Raw genomic sequence first — 19,588 nt, 5'->3', positions numbered from 1 at the left:
GAAGAGACCACAAAGCTGATTCTGGTGGCCCCCTCCTGGCCCAAGAGGACTTGGTTCTCGACCCTGCTGAATTTAGCGGCAGAGCCACATTGGTTGCTGCCCCTTCGAGAGGATCTGCTGAGCCAGGGTCCTCTATTTCATCCCAATATAGGTCCGCTCAGATTAGCAGCCTGGCTACTGAGGAGCAGATCCTGAAAAAAGGTTTATCAGACAGTTTAGTTTCCACTCTGCTACAGAGCAGGAAGAAAATCACTAGGGCGATTTATTAAATGCTTCAATTCCTGGTGCAGCTTAAAAAAAAAAAAAATTGTATCCCACGCAAGGTGTTTCCGTCCTTGACTTTCTCCATGAAGGAATGGAGATGGGGTTAGCAGCCAGTACCTTGAAGGTCCCGGTAGCTGCTTTATCTGTGTTTCTAGAGAGGCATTTCTCAGGAACATTCAATCGTTGGATTTGTCAGGGCGTTGGCCAGGCCCATATTTAAAACATTTCCCAAATGGGATTTGTCTGTGGTTCTTTAAGCACTGACTAAAACCTTTCGAACCTCCAGAAGAGGCTACAATTAGGGATTGGACATTAAATTATATAATCCTTGTATGTGCTGCACTCAAAATGTAAAGTCAGATTCCTCCCACTTATAAATTAAAGTGTAAGCACTTGAAAAAGTGCTGAGTGAATATACTGTAAACATCAAACGAATGTGATATGTATCATTCATCGCATAATGGGAAACCTAGATCTCCCAATGCATAAAAACTTGTACTATTCCTGAACAGGAAGTCATCCTTTTACATTTAAAGATGCTAGGTTAGTAAACAGAATAGAAAAGTGCATACTGTGCAAAAAAATATTAATGTGCAAGTCATCAAGGAGCTGAGTATCAATGTCCTATCCAATGTGGGGGTCACTGTACCTCTCAGTGAGTCTTGACCACCTCCACAATTTGGAGACGGCTCACACAAAAACAGTATAAATATTCCACCAAAATTAAAAACTTATATTAAGGTGCCATTGTAAAGTCCACTTAGTGAAGAAAAGGTGTCCAAAGAGTGGGAATGTTAATCTAGTGCGGCCGTCACTAAATGGCGGCCCGCGGTCCATTGGCGGCCCGCACGATGCTTTCACCCGGACCGCGAGGCCGCCTCCTTTATTCATTCAATGGTTTGCTGGGACTGCGGGTGTCCCAGCAACCAGTGACATACTGTGTGTGTGCTGCGGTTCCCGGCCGGTGTCCTGTCGGGGCGTGACGTCACGCGCACGACCCGCCCCCCGCTCCTGACTGCGGCTCCCATTCAGCCAGGCAGCGAGTTGGGGCGTGACATTATGTGCGCGCCCCGTCCCCCTGCTCGTGGCTTCTGGCTCGGCTCGGCTCCTGGCTCCAGGTATGTGGAGCACAAGGGGAGAAAGGAATGTGGTCATAGCTGCACTTAAAGCTGATGGGAGGTTTTTAAAGTGTGCAGATTGATGGGCATATTTTGTAGTGCTCATTAGAGTGCCCCATAAATAAAAATGTGCCCATCAGAGTGCCCCCAACATAAAATGTGCCCATCAGCATGCCCCTTATTTTATGTTAAGGGGCACTCTAATGGGCATATTTAATGTTAAGGGGCACTCTAATGGGCATATTTTATGTTAAGTGCAACGCTGATTTACACGTTTTTTGCCCATCAGAGTGCCCCCTAACATAAAATGTGCCCATCAGAGTGCCCCCTAACATAAAATGTGCCCATCAGAGTGCCCCTTATTTTATGTTACGGGTTACGCTGATGGGCCTATTTTATGCTAAGGGGCACTCTGATGGGCACATTTTCTGTTAGGGGGCACTCTGATGGGCACATTTTATGTTAGGGGGCACTCTGATGGGCACATTTTATGTTAGGGGCACTCTGATGGGCACATTTTATGTTAGGGGGCACTCTGATGGGCACATTTTATGCTACGGGGCACTCTGATGGGCATATTTTATGCTAAGGGGCACGCTGAGGGGCATATTTTATGTTAAGGGGCACTCTAATGGCCATATTTTATGTTAAGAGCAACGCTGATTTACACATTTTGTTTTGCCCATCTGAGTGCCCCCTAACATAAAATGTGTCCATCTGAGTGCCCCCTAACATAAAATGTGTCCATCTGAGTGCCCCATAACATAAAATGTGCCCATCAGCGTGTCCCTTATTTTGTTAAGGGTCACGCTGATGAGCAAATTTTATGCTAAGGGCACATTTTATGTTGGGGGGTACTCTGATGGGCACATTTTATGTTGGGGGGTACTCTGATGGGCACATTTTATGTTAGGGGGCACTCTGATGGGCACATTTTATGCTACGGGGCACTCTGATGGGCATATTTTATGCTAAGGGGCACGCTGAGGGGCATATTTTATGTTAAGGGGCACTCTAATGGCCATATTTTATGTTAAGAGCAACGCTGATTTACACATTTTGTTTTGCCCATCTGAGTGCCCCCTAACATAAAATGTGTCCATCTGAGTGCCCCCTAACATAAAATGTGTCCATCTGAGTGCCCCCTAACATAAAATGTGTCCATCTGAGTGCCCCATAACATAAAATGTGCCCATCAGCGTGTCCCTTATTTTATGTTAAGGGTCACGCTGATGAGCAAATTTTATGCTAAGGGCACATTTTATGTTGGGGGGTACTCTGATGGGCACATTTTATGTTGGGGGGTACTCTGATGGGCACATTTTATGTTAGGGGGTACTCTGATGGGCACATTTTATGTTAGGGGGCACTCTGATGGGCATATTTTATGTTAAGGGCAACGCTGATGGACACGTTTTTGTTTTGCCCATCTTTCTGAGTCATAGCAAAGACTTCAGATTCGGACCTCGGCCCAAAGAAAATTTTAGCAACCGGACCTCCTTGAATTTTAATTCATTACCCCTGATCTAGTGGATGTCCACCAAATACACCACTTGTAATACTGAAAGAGCAGGTAAATCTCCACCAGTGTAGCTGCCACCACAATACACAGGAGCGCTTGACGGAACATGTGGACTCCTTTGACACAGTCATGCAAGCAATAGGTTAAAGGTCTCGTAGAAAACGACCATCACAGATAACCTTCTCCTCTGGCAGACTTAATTTACTCAGATATGTGTCTGTTTTCCAGGACCCAGGTACTCGGAAAATAAGAGCTTCCACATGGTGTAATAACGCATGGATAAGTATATTTATTAAAAGTAGAAAACTTAGTGTAGAAGATGAATAAACGGCAATGCATAGTGATCACAATCAGTTGGTACAAGCGTCTCGAAAGACTTCAGGCCAGAAGTCTTTGGAGACGAAACATACGTCGGGTTAAGGGTTAGTGAACCTACCACCTTATTGCGCTTGTACCAGCATAAATAGGTGAAATCAATACATGTAATTCAACCAACAAATTCATATGCGATTTAAATAAAGTCCAAAATAATCCCTAAATCGGTTAGATTGCAAAAGCAGAATTAAGTTTACTTTTTTGGAGGGGGAACTAAAATAAAAATGTGTGTAATTGGTGGTGCGCTATATCTGAAATATGTGCAAAAATGCAAACGAATAATGTGCAACCTCGAATATATACAATTAAGGTGCAAAACTGTAACATATAAATATATATGAGAAGAAGTCCCAAGACACTAATGTGTCTATATTGAAACGATTTTCGGTGATGTGGTTGGTGATGGATGGTGTTCAAAAGCAATACGTGACTTGAATTCCCTCCACCTGTTAGAATTCCTCCTTACCGGACGGAATGAAATAAGTGCTCTCCTTAAAGGAAACAAACAATCCCTGGTGCTCCAAAATCAAAAGGTGCTCCCCACCGTGCGTATAAAATAGCCTGCTGGGCTTCTTACCAGATGGATATAGATAACATGCGTAATTGCATCCCTCTTGGACGGGTCTGTCTCTGTATCCAATTGGTCCTTATCAGCCTCTGGTGGATATGGACACCGAATACTATTGCGCTGCTCACAGGCAGATTGGTCCTATATTCCGGTGACACTGGTAGCCGCTTACAGTAAGCGGTGGGAAGGATCGTATCGTTCCAGCCTCTCCCGGGCGGCGGTTCCTCCTGTCAGCTGACAGCTGACAGGAGGAACCGCCGCCCGGGAGAGGCTGGAACGATACGATCCTTCCCACCGCTTACTGTAAGCGGCTACCAGTGTCACCGGAATATAGGACCAATCTGCCTGTGAGCAGCGCAATAGTATTCGGTGTCCATATCCACCAGAGGCTGATAAGGACCAATTGGATACAGAGACAGACCCGTCCAAGAGGGATGCAATTACGCATGTTATCTATATCCATCTGGTAAGAAGCCCAGCAGGCTATTTTATACGCACGGTGGGGAGCACCTTTTGATTTTGGAGCACCAGGGATTGTTTGTTTCCTTTAAGGAGAGCACTTATTTCATTCCGTCCGGTAAGGAGGAATTCTAACAGGTGGAGGGAATTCAAGTCACGTATTGCTTTTGAACACCATCCATCACCAACCACATCACCGAAAATCGTTTCAATATAGACACATTAGTGTCTTGGGACTTCTTCTCATATATATTTATATGTTACAGTTTTGCACCTTAATTGTATATATTCGAGGTTGCACATTATTCGTTTGCATTTTTGCACATATTTCAGATATAGCGCACCACCAATTACACGCATTTATTTATTTTTATCTGGGAGCAGCATATCACGGATCAGCGCACTTTTTCTTTTTCACATAAAATAAAAATGTACTAATGATGGAGACACGTATAAAACCTTGCCGGGTGACCCTACCAATAAATTAAAAGCAAAATTAAATAGATGGATCAAAAAAGATCAGGCAAAGGATTATTAGACGAGAAAAAGCAAATCCATATTAAAGCTCCACAGATCCCTGTAATATACCACATACCTAAGATTCATAAAAATAAGGAGAAAGGCCTATTAGCGGGATTTATTCCCTATTTGCTAGATTTAAGATATTTTTATTTTTTTTTTTTTTTTGGATGTATTACAACCAGTGGCCACTGGAGGAAGATTTTTAATAAAAGATAGTAAAGACACCATTCTATCATTGCAGGGAATATAAATAAATGCATCCACCATATTGGCAACGGTTGACGTGGAATCCTTGTATACGAACATTAGACAGGAGGATGCCATGCAGTTTGGTGAAACCTTCCAAAGCCCATCTTTCCCTAGTTCTCATCCAGGAAGGTCACAGGAGAGATGGCTCCTCCTCCTACAGGAAACACAAGCACAGTGAAGTTTATAAAGGCCGCCCATCTGGCTGCCCCTCAGTTTCTTGTGTTTCCTGTCCTGCTTACACAAGCATGGTCTTTCATCCCCTGTTTGTTTTTTTTCCCCTTGTCCTGGGCAGGCGTCACAGGACACCTCCTCCCTCCACCTGTGCACAGCCGGTGAGGATATCGGCCGGCAGGTACCAAAAAGTTGTGAGGGAGGAGGACTTCCTGGGGGGGGGGGGGTTGAGGTCGCTCAGGTGGGGACCCCCCTCCTTTAGCAGGGCAAGCACTGGCTACACCTAGCTCTTAGGGGTAAGCTGGCTACATGGTGTCAGCAGGCATCTCGCAGCCCTGCTAGCTTGCCTCACTCCTACATACAGAGGTGTGTGGGGAAGCTGATCATGGAGGGATCCTTGCGGCCAGCTGGAGGCCGCACTGAGCCGCACGCCAACCCCCCTCCAGGTGGTTCAGACACGCGGGGCTCCCAGGGTGGTTTTTCGAGCGTGGGTTGCAGCAGCCAGTGATGCCGCTGGCTCAGCGGAAGTGAAGTCACCAAGATGGCGCCGCCAACGGAAGTAGGGCGGCGACCATCTTGGAAGGGGGTAACACCATTCAAAATGATAGAAATCATTAAACAGCTGGTTTTTGGCAGAAATTTTGAATATATAAAGCGCCCCAGCTCACTCGCAAGTGGGCTTTTCTTGGCTACTGACGGCTGCTGCATATACCTTCCCTCCAGGCAGTCCTTATGGCAGGGGACCTGGCTCCTATACCAGAGCTCGGCCCCAGCCTGACTATGGTAAGTGGAGGGAAGCGGGGGTGTGCCCCCCTCGCCCCTGGGGGTTCGGGGGAAAAATGGGGGGGGGGGGGGGGGGGGTTTCATTCCTTACATTCCCTTTTGACTTAAAGGGGGGGGGGGGAGAGACGCATCAGGGCAAGACCATGCGCCTCCCCGATACTGACGGAAACATTCCTTGTTTTTTTTTTTTTTTTTTTTTTTTCCCTCTCTGCTCATAGCCCAAGTCCGCAGAGGTAACTGATCCATCGGTCAAACCGAAAAAGAAATACTGTCGCACCTGCGGGACAAAATTGCAGACTGATTCGGACAAATTACTGTGCTACAAATGCATCAAAAAAAAATCGTCAACGAGGAATCTAAACCCCTAGGTAAAGACTTCCTGGAGTTCAAAACGGAAGTCGCTTCTACACTGAAGTCACTGCAAACTTCCATCGCAGAGATGAAAAGCACAGATCAGCCTTCGTCTACAGCAGCACGCATGGACACCACACGAAAATAATCAAACAGCAGATGGTCGCCGAACTACGGGTAGACTTCAGATTGAGTCCCAGGATGAGGAAGGGGAAGTCCTATTCAGGGACAGTTCAGATTCAGAGGACCAAGACAGGGGGGTACTGAAGAAAATAACGAAACATTTTTTTCCCGACAGAAGAACTGCAGGCGAACTACGTTGCGGAGGATCTGCAAGAGAATGAAGCTCCAAAATCAGTAAGACTGGTTGTACAGAGGTTTACAGGTACCCAAAACCCAAACCTTCCCGGTCCATCAATCCCTGAAGGGAATCGTCAACAAAGAATGGAAGTGCCCAGAGAACAAACTTTTTTTTCCAAAGGCACTAAAGAGATTTCCCTTTGGACAGGATGCCCTCCGATTCCTCAAATGTCCCAAGCTAGATGCGTCACTGGCCAAGAAGTCGAAGAAATCAGACTTGTCTTTCGAGAACATTTGGCAACTAAAGGACCCATGGACAAAGATAGCTGTGACGCTCAGGAGTGCATATGAAGCAGGGGCAGCATCATTCCAGCCAAACATTGCAACACCTGTGTGGCCAGGAATGTGTCATTCTGGTTGGAGCAGCTAAGGGGGCAGTTGGAGAAGGTTCCAGGCACAGAAGAGGTGCAGGATTCCCTCCTCCTGATTGAAAAAGGGGTCGCTTACATGGCCGATGCGGCCCCAGAAGCGGTACTGATCTCAGCCCGAACCACCTGCCTAAAACTCGGCTAGAAGAGCCATCTGGCTCAAAACCTGGGATGGAGACTATGCTTCCAGGATCAAGGTTTGCAGCATTCCTTTTGACGGAAACCTATTCAGCCCTGAATTGGATAGTCCTAGAGAGGTCGGCGGACAAATCAAGGTATTCCCTTCCAAAAGGAGATTGAGTCGCTGGACGGACTAATCTCGATCCCGCCAGCCATAAAGAAATCGCTGACTTGGTGGTTAAGAGAAGACTCTCTCTCCCAGGGAAGACTATGTTGTTCTGACCTGGAAGGGAGGCATCCAGACGCAAGCATCTTCTGCTGGGGGGCGCACATAGGACACCAAGTAAGGCAAGACATTTGGTGCCAATCTGGGGAGGAGATATCCTCGAACATGAGAGAACTAGCGGCCGTCAGAGAAGCCCTGAAAGGGTTTCAGGGAGAAACCATAAGGAAACTCGTCCAGGTTCTTTCAGACAATATCACAACGTTTTCCTACATCAACCATCAGGGTGGCACGCGCTCAAAACACTTGATGAGTATAGCGCACAACATTCTGGCAGGGGCAGAAGCAAATTTACTATCCCTCTTGGCCATACACCTAAAGGGGTCGACAAACAAACATACTGGCGGATCTCCTGAGCTGGAAACGTCTGGATCCAACAGAATGGGAACTGAACCATCAAGTCTTCGACGTGTTAGTGCAGAAGTGGGGGGCTCCAGAGGTAAACCTCTTTGCCACTGAAAACAACAAAAAAAGACATTCTTCTCGCTACACAGAATGCACTGGGCATAGACACCCTGGGGTTCCCCTGGAGGTTCAACCTGGCATATGCCTTCCCACCTATTCAATTGATCCCCAGAACGATCAGGAAAATCCGTCTGGAAAGGGCAAGGGTGATCTAATGGCACCCTTTTGGCTGAAACGGGCATGATTCACCCCACTAAGGAAAATGGTGGTGGAAGATCCCTGGATCCTGCTGGATCAGAGCGACCATCTGGCGCAAGCAGGAGCACGTCACCCTCATAGCCAGACTCTAAATTTAGCAGCCTGGGTCTTGAACGGAGCCTTCTAAACAAGGGACTCTCCGTCAGGGTCACGGACGTATGCTGCAAAGCAGAAAACCTGTGACCAGAAAAATCTATAACCAAGTATGGAAAACATTCAGATCAAAAATGGAACCCAAAAACAGGACTCTTGAGTGACATCAGCACTGTTTTGGACTTTTTACTAGATGGCGCAGACAAAGGGCTGACAGGAAGTACAGGCAGCCACCCTGTCAATTTTTTGGAAAGGCCAATCGGTGAAGATTCTCTGGTGAAGCGACTCTTCAGATCTATTGAAAGTTCCCAGCCCAACAAAAACCTCAGCTTGGCCCCCTGGGATCTAGCACTAGTGTTACAGGCGCGCACCAAAGACCCGAGTCTTTAACGGACTGTAACCTGAAGAACCTTACCTTGAAAACCGCATTCCTGGTGGCAATGGCCTCCGCTAGGAGGGTGAGCGATCTACAGGCCCTTTTTCTGACGATCTTCCCAGACAAGGTAATCCTCAAGACAGAACCTCTCTTCCTCCCGAAAGTATCCTCGGCATTTCATTGCTCACAGGAAGTGATTCTTCCATCGTTCTGCCAAAACCCACCCTCCTGCGGGGAGGAAGCCTTAGAAGTCAGCATAAAAGTTGGAAGTCATCCAGCCTATTTGTCCTTTTTGGAGGCACTGAGGGGTAAAGCCACCTCCATAGCTAGATGGATCAGAATGGCCATTTGTGCAGCCTACACTGCCCAAAACCAGAGTTTACTGGCAGGCATCAAGGCACACTCCACTCGAGCCATATCCACATCTTGGGCAGAAAAGGCTGGGGCCTCAGCAGATCAAATCTGCAAAGCAGCCTCTTGGTCCAGCGAGTTGACGTTCGCTAAACACTACAGGGTCGATCTGGATCAGTCCAGGATCTATCCTTTAGTCGCAAAGTTCTCCAAGCAGTAGTCCACCCTAGGTACGCATCGTTGGGGTCTTGTGACCACCCTGGAGGATGACTTGGGAAAGTCTGAGTTATTGCCTGATAACTCCCTTTCCAGGAATCCTCCAGGACGGTGGACCCCCACCCTATTGGTTGGTTTGACAATGAAACAATATGGCGAGCTATTCGCCTAAGCTGTCCAGTTAATCTTTTTACAACTGAGGGGCAGCCAGATGGGCAGCCTTTTTAACTTGACTGTGCTTGTTTCCTGTAGGAGAAGCCATCTCTCGTGACCTTCCTGGAAAGGGAGTTATCAGGTAATAACTCAGACTTTCTTAAACCAATTCTTAAACCAATACAAATAGAATTTCTCCATGAAGGCCTAGAGATGGACATTTCTAACCTTATTTTTGGTATGGTGGAATTTTTCTTTTTCTTTTTTCAACAGATTAAGGGGGTGGCAATGGGGGCACGTTACGCCCCAGTGTTGCTAACATTTTTCTGGCTAAATGGGAGGAAGAGCAGATTTTTTGCAAATCAATCGTCGGAGCTCAAAATATTACAGAAGATGACCTTTTAAATAGTATGGGAGGGTCACCAACAGCCACTCATTGAATTTTTAGAATTTATGAATCCGAACCAGTATGGGATAAAACTTACAGGGAATATGGATGTCAATACCATACAATTACCGGATCTTAAAATTTATCGGAACAATGGTACACTTAGTACTAGAACTTCTATTTAAAGCAGTATATTGTAACCGGTATATATCTACTAAAGGGCAATTTTTTGGTCGTATTAGGAGGAACTGTACCAACAACCAGGATTACCTGTTCCAAACTGACAAATCTATTCAAAGATTTAAGGAAAAGGGTTACAAAGAATTGATGGATACTAGGAATAAAGTGTTCTTAATGGACAGAGAAGCGTTTACTAAACCTAAAGTTAATACAAAATATGATCTGGCATTTATTACAGGATTTAATTTATAGTATAGAGAAGTGGAAAAATGCAGTAAGAATTGGCATATACTTTTAAGATACAAAACTTTAAGATACTTCCCAGCTGCCCTAAATTCCTTTTTATAAATGAGCTCCTGGTTTGAGGAACATGATTGCAAAAAAGTACCAGACCCACCCAAGAGAAACAACTTTTTTTTTTCTAAAAAAAAAAAAAAAAAAAAAAAAAAAAAAAAAAAATGGTTTCTACAGATGCAGGAGGTGCAAGGCGTGTCAAACTAGTAAATTTAAAAAGAGAACCAAACTGAATTTTTCATCGGAAGGTAGAGAATTCACCATTTAACTTTTTTTTTTATTGCATGTGGGACCAGATTCGTGACATATGTATGTGTGTGTCTGCCCGTGTGGTCTTAAGTACATTGGTCGGACCACTCTTTGGCCACGCAGATGGGCGAGCAACTGATATTGGAAAGGGTTTCCGTCAGCATAGTGTTTCAAATCCTTTTAGGTTGTTCCATGACAGACCCTTCTGTTATGGTTTTGTGATGTATAGATAGGGTTTTCAAACACTGGAGAGGAACAGATATGAGCAAACGAATATTGCAGAATGAAACCCAATGGATCTACTGTCTCAACTGACTTGGTCCAGAAGGGTAAACCTTGACAATGTTTTGAATGCTTTAGTTTTTAAACTGTCCTTTTTTTTTTAATGCATAACTGTATATGCTCCATTTAGAAATAAACTTGATATCCATTGGGAGATATGTATGCATCTCCCTCTCCCCAGTAGTTCCAATTTAGAACCCATTGGATTCCTAATTGGCATTCATTTCATAAGATACATAGAGGAAGCATTTATTTTTATTAAAGGTTATACGTTTATCTGCGTCCATATTTGTCACCCGACTTATTTTTTATTTTTTTTTTTTTTATTGGAGAGGAGTTTGTCCTATATTTCATTATCTGTGAGTGTCGGAATTTACTTCTGGTAACCTTGAGGGGAGAGGACGTTGCCCATATGTTTAAAAATCTCAAGATCCTGAAGAGCATTCTAGGTCCTAGCGGCCTGCTGCAATTTGGTGAGCATTAGGTGTGGACTTGCTCACGAGGTGGATTCTGTTACCCCCCCCCCCCCAAGCACGGTGTTGGGTCAACTTCATAAGGATTATTTTGGACTTTTTTTATTTGAATCGCATATGAATTTGTTGGTTGAATTGCATGTATTGATTTTAGGGTTGCACCGAAATGAAAATTTTAAACCTGAAACCGAAAATGCAGGATGCCCTTGGCCGAAAATTACTTTTTCCCCAAATAATTTTAAATGGATAGAGGGGCATACACCAAAAGCAGGCAGCGACGTACACCTGTCGCTGCCACCCTGTCACAGTATATGTACTGTGATGGGTTGGCAAGTGGTTAATTACCAATGGTATTTCTATTAGGGGGTTAATGTATTGCCGCTGCTGGTCACTCATCTATTAGTGACCGACCAGTGGCAGTTAATTAACCCCTTTGTGCTGCATTAGTGCAACCAGTATCAGTGTTAATTAACACTGGTTGCACTAATGCAGCACAAAGGGGTTAATTAACTGCCACTTGTCGGTCACTAATGCATCAGTGACCAGCAGTGACAATACATTAACCCCCTCATGCTGCATAATACTAATACCATTGGTAAGCTGCCTCAGCGTCCCCCTCGGCAGTACACCCTCCCCATCCCAACGATTCAATCTCCTTAACTGTAGTGTCACTCTGCTGAGTGCTCCTCCGGTGCCCTTCATTCAAAAGATGCGCCTCTGGCCGGCCACCCGCCTCCCGGTGATGTCACTACTACTACGATCTGTGTATGAATGAAGTGGCATACCGGGCGAGTGACCGTGAATACGGTAGCTGTAACTATGTGAGCCTTCACTTCCCTGTCAGCGGGGGACGATGAGCATGAACTGACCTGACACCGGGTGGGAGGGCGAGGGGAGTGGCCGCTAATGGCTATAACTGTGAGCCTTCACTTCCCTGTCAGAGGAGATACCCGCATGACAAGGAAGTGAAGGCTCACATAGTTATAGCTATTAGCGGCCGCTCCCCTCGCCCAGTGTGTCAGTTCATTCATGCTCGTTCCCCGCTGACAGGGAAGTGAAGCGCTCACATAGTTACAGCTACCGTATTAGTGGCCGCCCGCCCGGTGTGTCACTTCATTCATGAACAGATCATAGTAGTAGGGACATCATTGAGGCGGGCAGCCGGCCAGAGGCGGGACTTTTTAAACCAGCACTGCGCCCTCCTCCTTTCTCACGGCAGCCATTAATTTCGGCATTTTTAACCATTATCGGCTGACATGGGATAGGCTCATTTTCGGCCGATTTCGGTGCATCCCTAATTGATTTCACCTATTTATGCACTGGAGCACTTTTTCAATAAGCTATTTGGTGCAAAAATATTTAATATATGCTAATGGAAGCGCTCAGCACTATAGTAGATGGGATCATTTGCATTGATTTCACATTTCCATGGTTATACTAATTTTATGCACTTTATGTTCCAGATATATTCCAGATATAATTTTACATATCACTTGGTAATCCTAAAGAATTGGGACAATTTACTTTAAGCACACACATCACGAACCAGCGCCCACTTTTTTTTTTTTTTTTTTTACAAAAAGGGGTTGAGCAGCGGTTGGCCTTGGGCACTATCAAGGGCTAAGTGTCAGCCTTGGATATTTACTTCCAATGTCCGTTGGCTGCTAATGCCTTTATTGACACTTTTATACAGGGGGTGTGTCATCTGGTTCACCCGAGAATGATCCCTGTTGCCTCTGTGGAATCTCAATCTGGTTTTGTCTGTTCTTCAATGACTCCTTTTTTGAGAACATTAGGGCGATTTCTCTGCTTTCCTTATCCCAGAAGGTTGCTTTTCTGGTGGCAATTACTTCTGCCAGCAGAGTGTCTGAGTTGGCGGTGCTGTCCTGTCCGCCTTATTTGGTGGTCCATAGAGATAAAGTGGTACAACTACCAAATCTGGCTTTTCTCCCTAAAGTGGTGTCTGATTTCCATCTAAAGGAAGACAATGTGTTGCCTTCACTATGTCCTAAGCCTGAGCACCCCAAGGAAATTGCTCTGCACTCTCTGGATGTGGTTAAGGCGGTCAGGGTTTACCTGACGCTCAATCTTTTAGGAAATCTGATGCTCTTTTTGTCCTTAAAGGGGGATCTTGTAAAGGTTTGGCTACGTCTGCTGCCACTATAGCCAGATGGGTTAGGCAGAATGTTGTTCAGGCTTAATCATTGAAGGGTCAGGTTCCTCCGTTCCCTGTAAAGGTGCATTCTACTAGAACGCTGAGTGTCTCTTGGGCTTTTCGCCATCAGGCCTCGGAGTGCAAGTTTGAAGGTGGCGACTTGGTCCTCTGTGCACACTTTTTCTAAACTCTACAAGGTAGATTTGTTGACATCTTTGGATGCATCCTTTGGCTGCAAGGTTTTGCAGGCTGCTGTTTACAAGAGACACTTTGTTTCTCTTTAGGGGGGTTTTTCTTTCATGGGTGAGCTCCTGTACCTGGTTGAGCTTAATGTTATCCAGTTGGCTGAGTTTAGCCTTTTGGATTTTAACTATTTGGTTTGGGTTCGGGTTTTGGGTGAAGCCACAAGTAGTGATAGACTACAACACCACAATGGGAAGTGTCGACAGACCCGACCAAGCAATGGCATTCTAGCCAGCTATGAGGAAGCAGCAAAAATGCTATAAGATTTTCAGACATCTTGAGCAATGCTTGTGGAATTCATACATTCTGGTCAAAAAGTGACAGGCCTGTGATTCATGTGAATTTTATTTGGAAAGTTGCTGAACAAATCTTGAGTCACCAAACACAATCAATGGCTGTGAACATATCTGGACGTCGTGCTGTTGGTGTTGTCAAACCCAGAACACCTGACTGGTCGTCACTTCATGGACTACATCCCATCAACTGAGAGTCAATACCTACAAGGATGTGTGTGGTTTGTTGCTCAAAGAGAGTTGACAGTGGAAGGAAAATTAAGAAAAACAATACTTTTGTGGCGTCGACTTTGTGCAGTCCCAGGTTTCAAAATATTTCATACCCAAGATGTTTACTAAACCTTTATTACAGTGACTGGTAATATTGCACCCCTTGTTTGTACACATTTCAGTGTGCTGTGTTTTTTATTCCATTAAAAAAAAAAAAATTATATTCTGATTTTCCATGTCTCAAACTTTCATACCCAGGATGTCTACTAGACTTGTTTGGACAGATTAAGTGAGGTATTCCTAAGAATTCCAGGCCTAAAATATAAACTTATTTCCATGCAAAACAATGTACCGCTTTTAGCATAAATTCTAACATAATCAGACCGCCAGGTAGGTTAAAGACTCTAGCAGGGAAGATCAGCATCTGAAATCAAAAGGTGGAGGCAACACAAAGCATTACATTTAAAGAAACTTTTTCTCTTTTGTTCACTGCTCCAGAATCTTCTTAACCATTGAGTTATGCTGCTCCCTACAGGAGTAGGACACTAGGCAGGAAAACTTTACCACGTCTATGGGTCAGTCCCAGGGGATATACTCCCACACTCTGCTATAGGTATTCATTTTTTTGCCTTTTTTTTTTTAAGTGATTTTTAAGATTAGTAACAAAAAAAAGTGAGTAGTGAAACATTAATTTACAGCATTTTGTTCCGTCTAAGGTGAAAGAGAAACATTTCAAACTGTGGTAACAGTGTTGGTGGGCAGGGAGCGGGAGCACCAGCAGTGAATGTTGAGTGAAGTATACAGTCTACTTGAAGGTTTCATACTAGTACAGTACATTTTTGGTGCTGTAGCCATTGGGACCATGTGGTAAAAACTTCGTGTTTATTATATATTTTTTATTTTTTTGCTACTATTCTATCTCGCACTGGTAATGGGGTCAGCAATAGTGTTTGAATGGAGGGAGTTACTGAGGTTTTCCATAGTCTTGTAATGTGGGGTTTGGCAGCTAATAGTAGATGGATAATAACGTAGCGAGATTGAGGTGGGAATTTTTATATGCCTACATGTAATAGTGCAAGTGTTGTGGATAAAGGCGTGGGTATTCCAGAGATGGGAGGATATTAGGGCAAATGGTGGTTTCCAGAATGAAGTAAGGGACTTGCAGAACTATAGGGTATGGGATAATGAACCCGTACTGCCACAGTTCCTCCAGCTCGTAGGTGAATGGCCTGGGTAAATTTTAAGATAGTCGGTAGGGCATTAAGTATCGTCTCTATGAATGGCTTTTTTGGTAAGACTCCCAGTGGTTACTGCAGTGGGATGCTTTAGAAGTTAGTTGACATGCACGTAGCCATTGGTCCTGTGTGATTGGAGTGTTCAGTTCTTCACTCGATTTGTTTAACGTGTTTGGGAGAGAGGTCGATTTTTGCATACGTTTGAGTACTTTAAAGATATGCCCTTTTTAGGATATTGTGTGAAGTGTAGAAATTGGGGCTGTGGATGGAAGTTTTGCAGAATTGAGGTGGGAGATTCTTGTGTATGTGTAGGCTTCTAGGTTTTTGGTAATTTGTATTCATCATCCTGAATGGATTTGAAGGTTTTTTGATTTTTTTTTTTTTATATACCAATTGTATACCATCGCGATAAGTTCTGGAACACAGGCAGTAAGCGCCCGAAGTAGGGTTAGCGTGGGGGTGTGTGTGGCCTGGATTTTCTTCCAGGCTTGGAGGGAGGCTGTGTGCATGACTAGAGTTTTTCAGGGTCGGATAATGGCCTAATGCTGCTAATAAAAGGTAGTTGGTCAGTCACAGGATGGAAGGGTGAGGTCTCAAGGGTTGACCAGAGCTTTTCTGGTGAAGGATGCCTCCAATAAGAGTTGATCAAGAGTGGAAGCAAGGTGGTATTTTGTTACGTTAGGTAGGCCCACTCACTTTTTTTTTTTTTTTTTTTTGGGGGGGGGTCTGGTTAGTATATAGTTGGCACATCTTGGGGGTTTGGAGTCCCGACAAATTTGGTAAATTGGCATTGGATCGCGGTTAATGATTGAGGGTTAGGGACTGTTTGGTGTCCGGAATAAGTAGAGGAGCTTAGGTAGTACAATCATTGTAAGGGTAGCAACTCATCCTACTTTAGAAAGATTTGTGCATGTGCAGCGGAGGGCTGGCAGGTTGCGTAGGAAGGCCTGGTATTTAAGATGCTTTGGTTGGCGGTGATTTGGATTCCAAGGTACGGAATTGATGTAATCATCAATGTAAATGGATAGCTAGATTTTAGTTGGGGAAATGAGCTGGGGTGGAATTTGTATGGGGAGAGCCTGGGATTTTTTTGCTATTGAGTTTTGTAGTAGGATACTGTGCTGAAGTCATGGTGTATCTAGTACTGGTTGCAGGGATTGGAAGTGTATATTAAAAAAGAATAGCGCGCAAATGCAAAAGAAATTACTACCAAATCTGAAGAGAGTCCATAAATAAAAATGGGGGTTTGGTCCCACCATATGGCCATATCGTGCTCAAGCTCACTACTGCGTCAAAGTACCCCATTATCAGTGGGTCCTACACTATCCATGAAAAAGAGATGAATCCAACCTTTCTAACCCTTGGAGATAAAACTCCTTGCTGGGAAAAATGTGCAAATGCACTACAGGGGACTCCTCCTATATCCAATTGATGGTGGACACTGATTGAGTACAGGTGTATGTGGGGGGTGGGGAGGGCTGCTCAACCTCGATAGTCTGGTCAGACCGAATACATAATAAACAGGCAAAAAATTTGGGGGAGCATACCCATGTATTTCCAAAGCTGCTGCAGCTATGAACCAAAAGACATGTATATTAAAAAAGAATAGCGCGCAAATGCAAAAGAAATTACTACCAAATCTGAAGAGAGTCCATAAATAAAAATGGGGGTTTGGTCCCACCATATGGCCATATCGTGCTCAAGCCCACTACTGCGTCAAAGTACCCCATTATCAGTGGGTAGTAGTGCATTTGCACATTTTTCCCAGCAAGGAGTTTTATCTCCAAGGGTTAGAAAGGTTGGATTCATCTCTTTTTCATGGATAGTGTAGGACCCACTGATAATGGGGTACTTTGACGCAGTAGTGGGCTTGAGCACGATATGGCCATATGGTGGGACCAAACCCCCATTTTTATTTATGGACTCTCTTCAGATTTGGTAGTAATTTCTTTTGCATTTGCGCGCTATTCTTTTTTAATATACATGTCTTTTGGTTCATAGCTGCAGCAGCTTTGGAAATACATGGGTATGCTCCCCCAAATTTTTTGCCTGTTTATTAGGGATTGGAAGTGGGTTGATCATTAATATCACATCAGCAAAAAGACTGATTTTATGATTTGTGCCATTGCACGATAAGCCTGAAATTTGTGGGTCTGCTCTAAGTTTAGAGGTTAATGGTTCCATCAGTAGGGCAAAAATATTTGGAGTGTGGACATCCTTGCCTCATTCCATTTGTAATTTTGAACGGATTGGATATAGTTCCTCCTGTGAGGACTCTAGCGACGGGTTAGTATAGGAATAGGATTGTTTGGAGAAACCAGCCCTTTATGCCAGATTTCATTAGCACAGCGTGAAGAAATTTCCAATAGACTGTCAAATGCCTTCTCTGCATTCAGTGATGGAGCAGGCATTTGGGTACGTGCGGGCAAGTCAATGGAGGCTAGGAATTCTTGAATGCTTTGATCAGTGGGTTGAGGAGTGGACAGGTCCTATTTGAGGGTGCATCATAATCGCTAAAAGCGTTGGCAATTTCATGGGGGTTAGTTATTTTTTCGGTTATGGGGTTAATCAGGGAGGTTTGGTTCTTTGGGCTTTTACCTGCTTGGCTAAGTTTCTGTTTTCTTGCCCAAAGAGTAGAAATAGGCTTTAGTTTTAAGCTACATATGTTCAAATTTATGTAGTAAAAGGATCTGAGTTTTTGAATCCATACGAGGAGTTCCGAGGATTGATTTTTGAGGTAGTTGTTTTGTTTAGTTTTTCTAACTTGGGTTATTTGATTTAGAAATTCGTCTTTGCATGTGTCCTAAAAAAAAAAAGATTGTATTCCCATTTTTATGACGATGCCTTGTATGTGGACCACAGAATAAATTGTTTTGTCCTGTTGGTCATTGAGTTTGAAAGGCCTGGTGTTTGTTTAGGATCTCTTAGTGGACATTTGTGTGCTAGCGAGTCTAGTTTCCAGAGTCTTGGTGTTAGTGGTGTAGTTTGTAGTTCTGACAGCATAATCGTGATAGGAGCATGGTCTGACCATGAGATCAGGACTATGTCCACTTGGAACAATGTTTTGAAGAGTCCATTGGTCGACTAGGAAAGCATCAATACTTGAATAGGACAGCTGGGAGTGAGAAGTACGTATAGTCACGTTCCGATCCATGATGCAGTCTCCATACGTCAAATGGGTCAAATTCCTGGAGTAAGGGGTTCAGTTTGGAGAAAGTATCCATGACTGTCATTAATTATGTTCAGATCTCCACCGACAATTGGGTTGCCCATTTTTTTTAGAGCATCAATTTTCTTGAGGCGATGGAAAAATTGGAGTTTTCTAGTGTTGGGTCCATATACGTTGACTAGTGTGAAAGTGACTTGTTCAGTAGTACAGATCAGTATCAAGTATCAGCCCAAAGGGTCAGCATAGGTGGGGTGATGATAAAATTGGGAGAGTGTCTCGGACTGCTGTTAGGACTCCAATTTTTTCTGTCCAGATGATAAGGTATTATAGCCCTTGAGTTTAAAGAATGGTTTTTGCTTTTGGCAAGTGTGTGGTGTTTTTTTTTTTTTTTTTATTTTTTTTTATTTTTTTCCCTTCTTGAAATGAAGGGGATGTCTACATTTTGTCTGGGTAATTCCTTCTGAGGTTGGCTTTTTTGGGGACTAGTTAGTCCCTTTGCATTCAAGGATAAGTTTCAGAGGCATATTGGCGCATTGAATTTTTTAGAAGTGGTGGTAGTTCCCAAAGTGAGAGTTATACACAAAGGTTGCTGAGGCTCGCAGATAAGTTTCATTCGGTACTTGATGCAGGGTGGGAGGTCAAGTTGGTACAGAGCAGGGGGTAAGATGGAGAGCCCTGTAAGGATAAGGGTTCAATGTGCAGAGTAACTGCAAAAGGTTCTAGAGGGGGAATTTACTCAATGTTCTGGACTAGAGCACGTGGGGTAGAAACTGGGTCTTGTCAAGATGAGGCCTGCTTTGGCCCGACAGCTGGTATTAGCAGGTAGGCCCTTGGATGAGAATAGCTTAAGTGTTCTGTAGAGACCAGTCGGCTTCCATCCATTGAGAGGGAGTAGATGGTGGTCTCGAGTTTTCTTGAGGGAGTATCTTCCATGCTCTCAGCAGCTGGAGGCCAGCTGGAAGTGTGCGCACAGCGTAGTTGGTTCCTTGGTAAGTGACTATACTTAGTAGGGTATCCCCATTTGTAGGGTATGCGTTTGTTTTGAAGGGCCT

This window comes from Pelophylax lessonae (genome assembly GCF_965119305.1).
Source record: "Pelophylax lessonae genome assembly, chromosome: 9".
Lineage (NCBI taxonomy): Eukaryota > Metazoa > Chordata > Amphibia > Anura > Ranidae > Pelophylax > Pelophylax lessonae.
Note: the sequence above shows the minus strand (reverse complement) of the source record.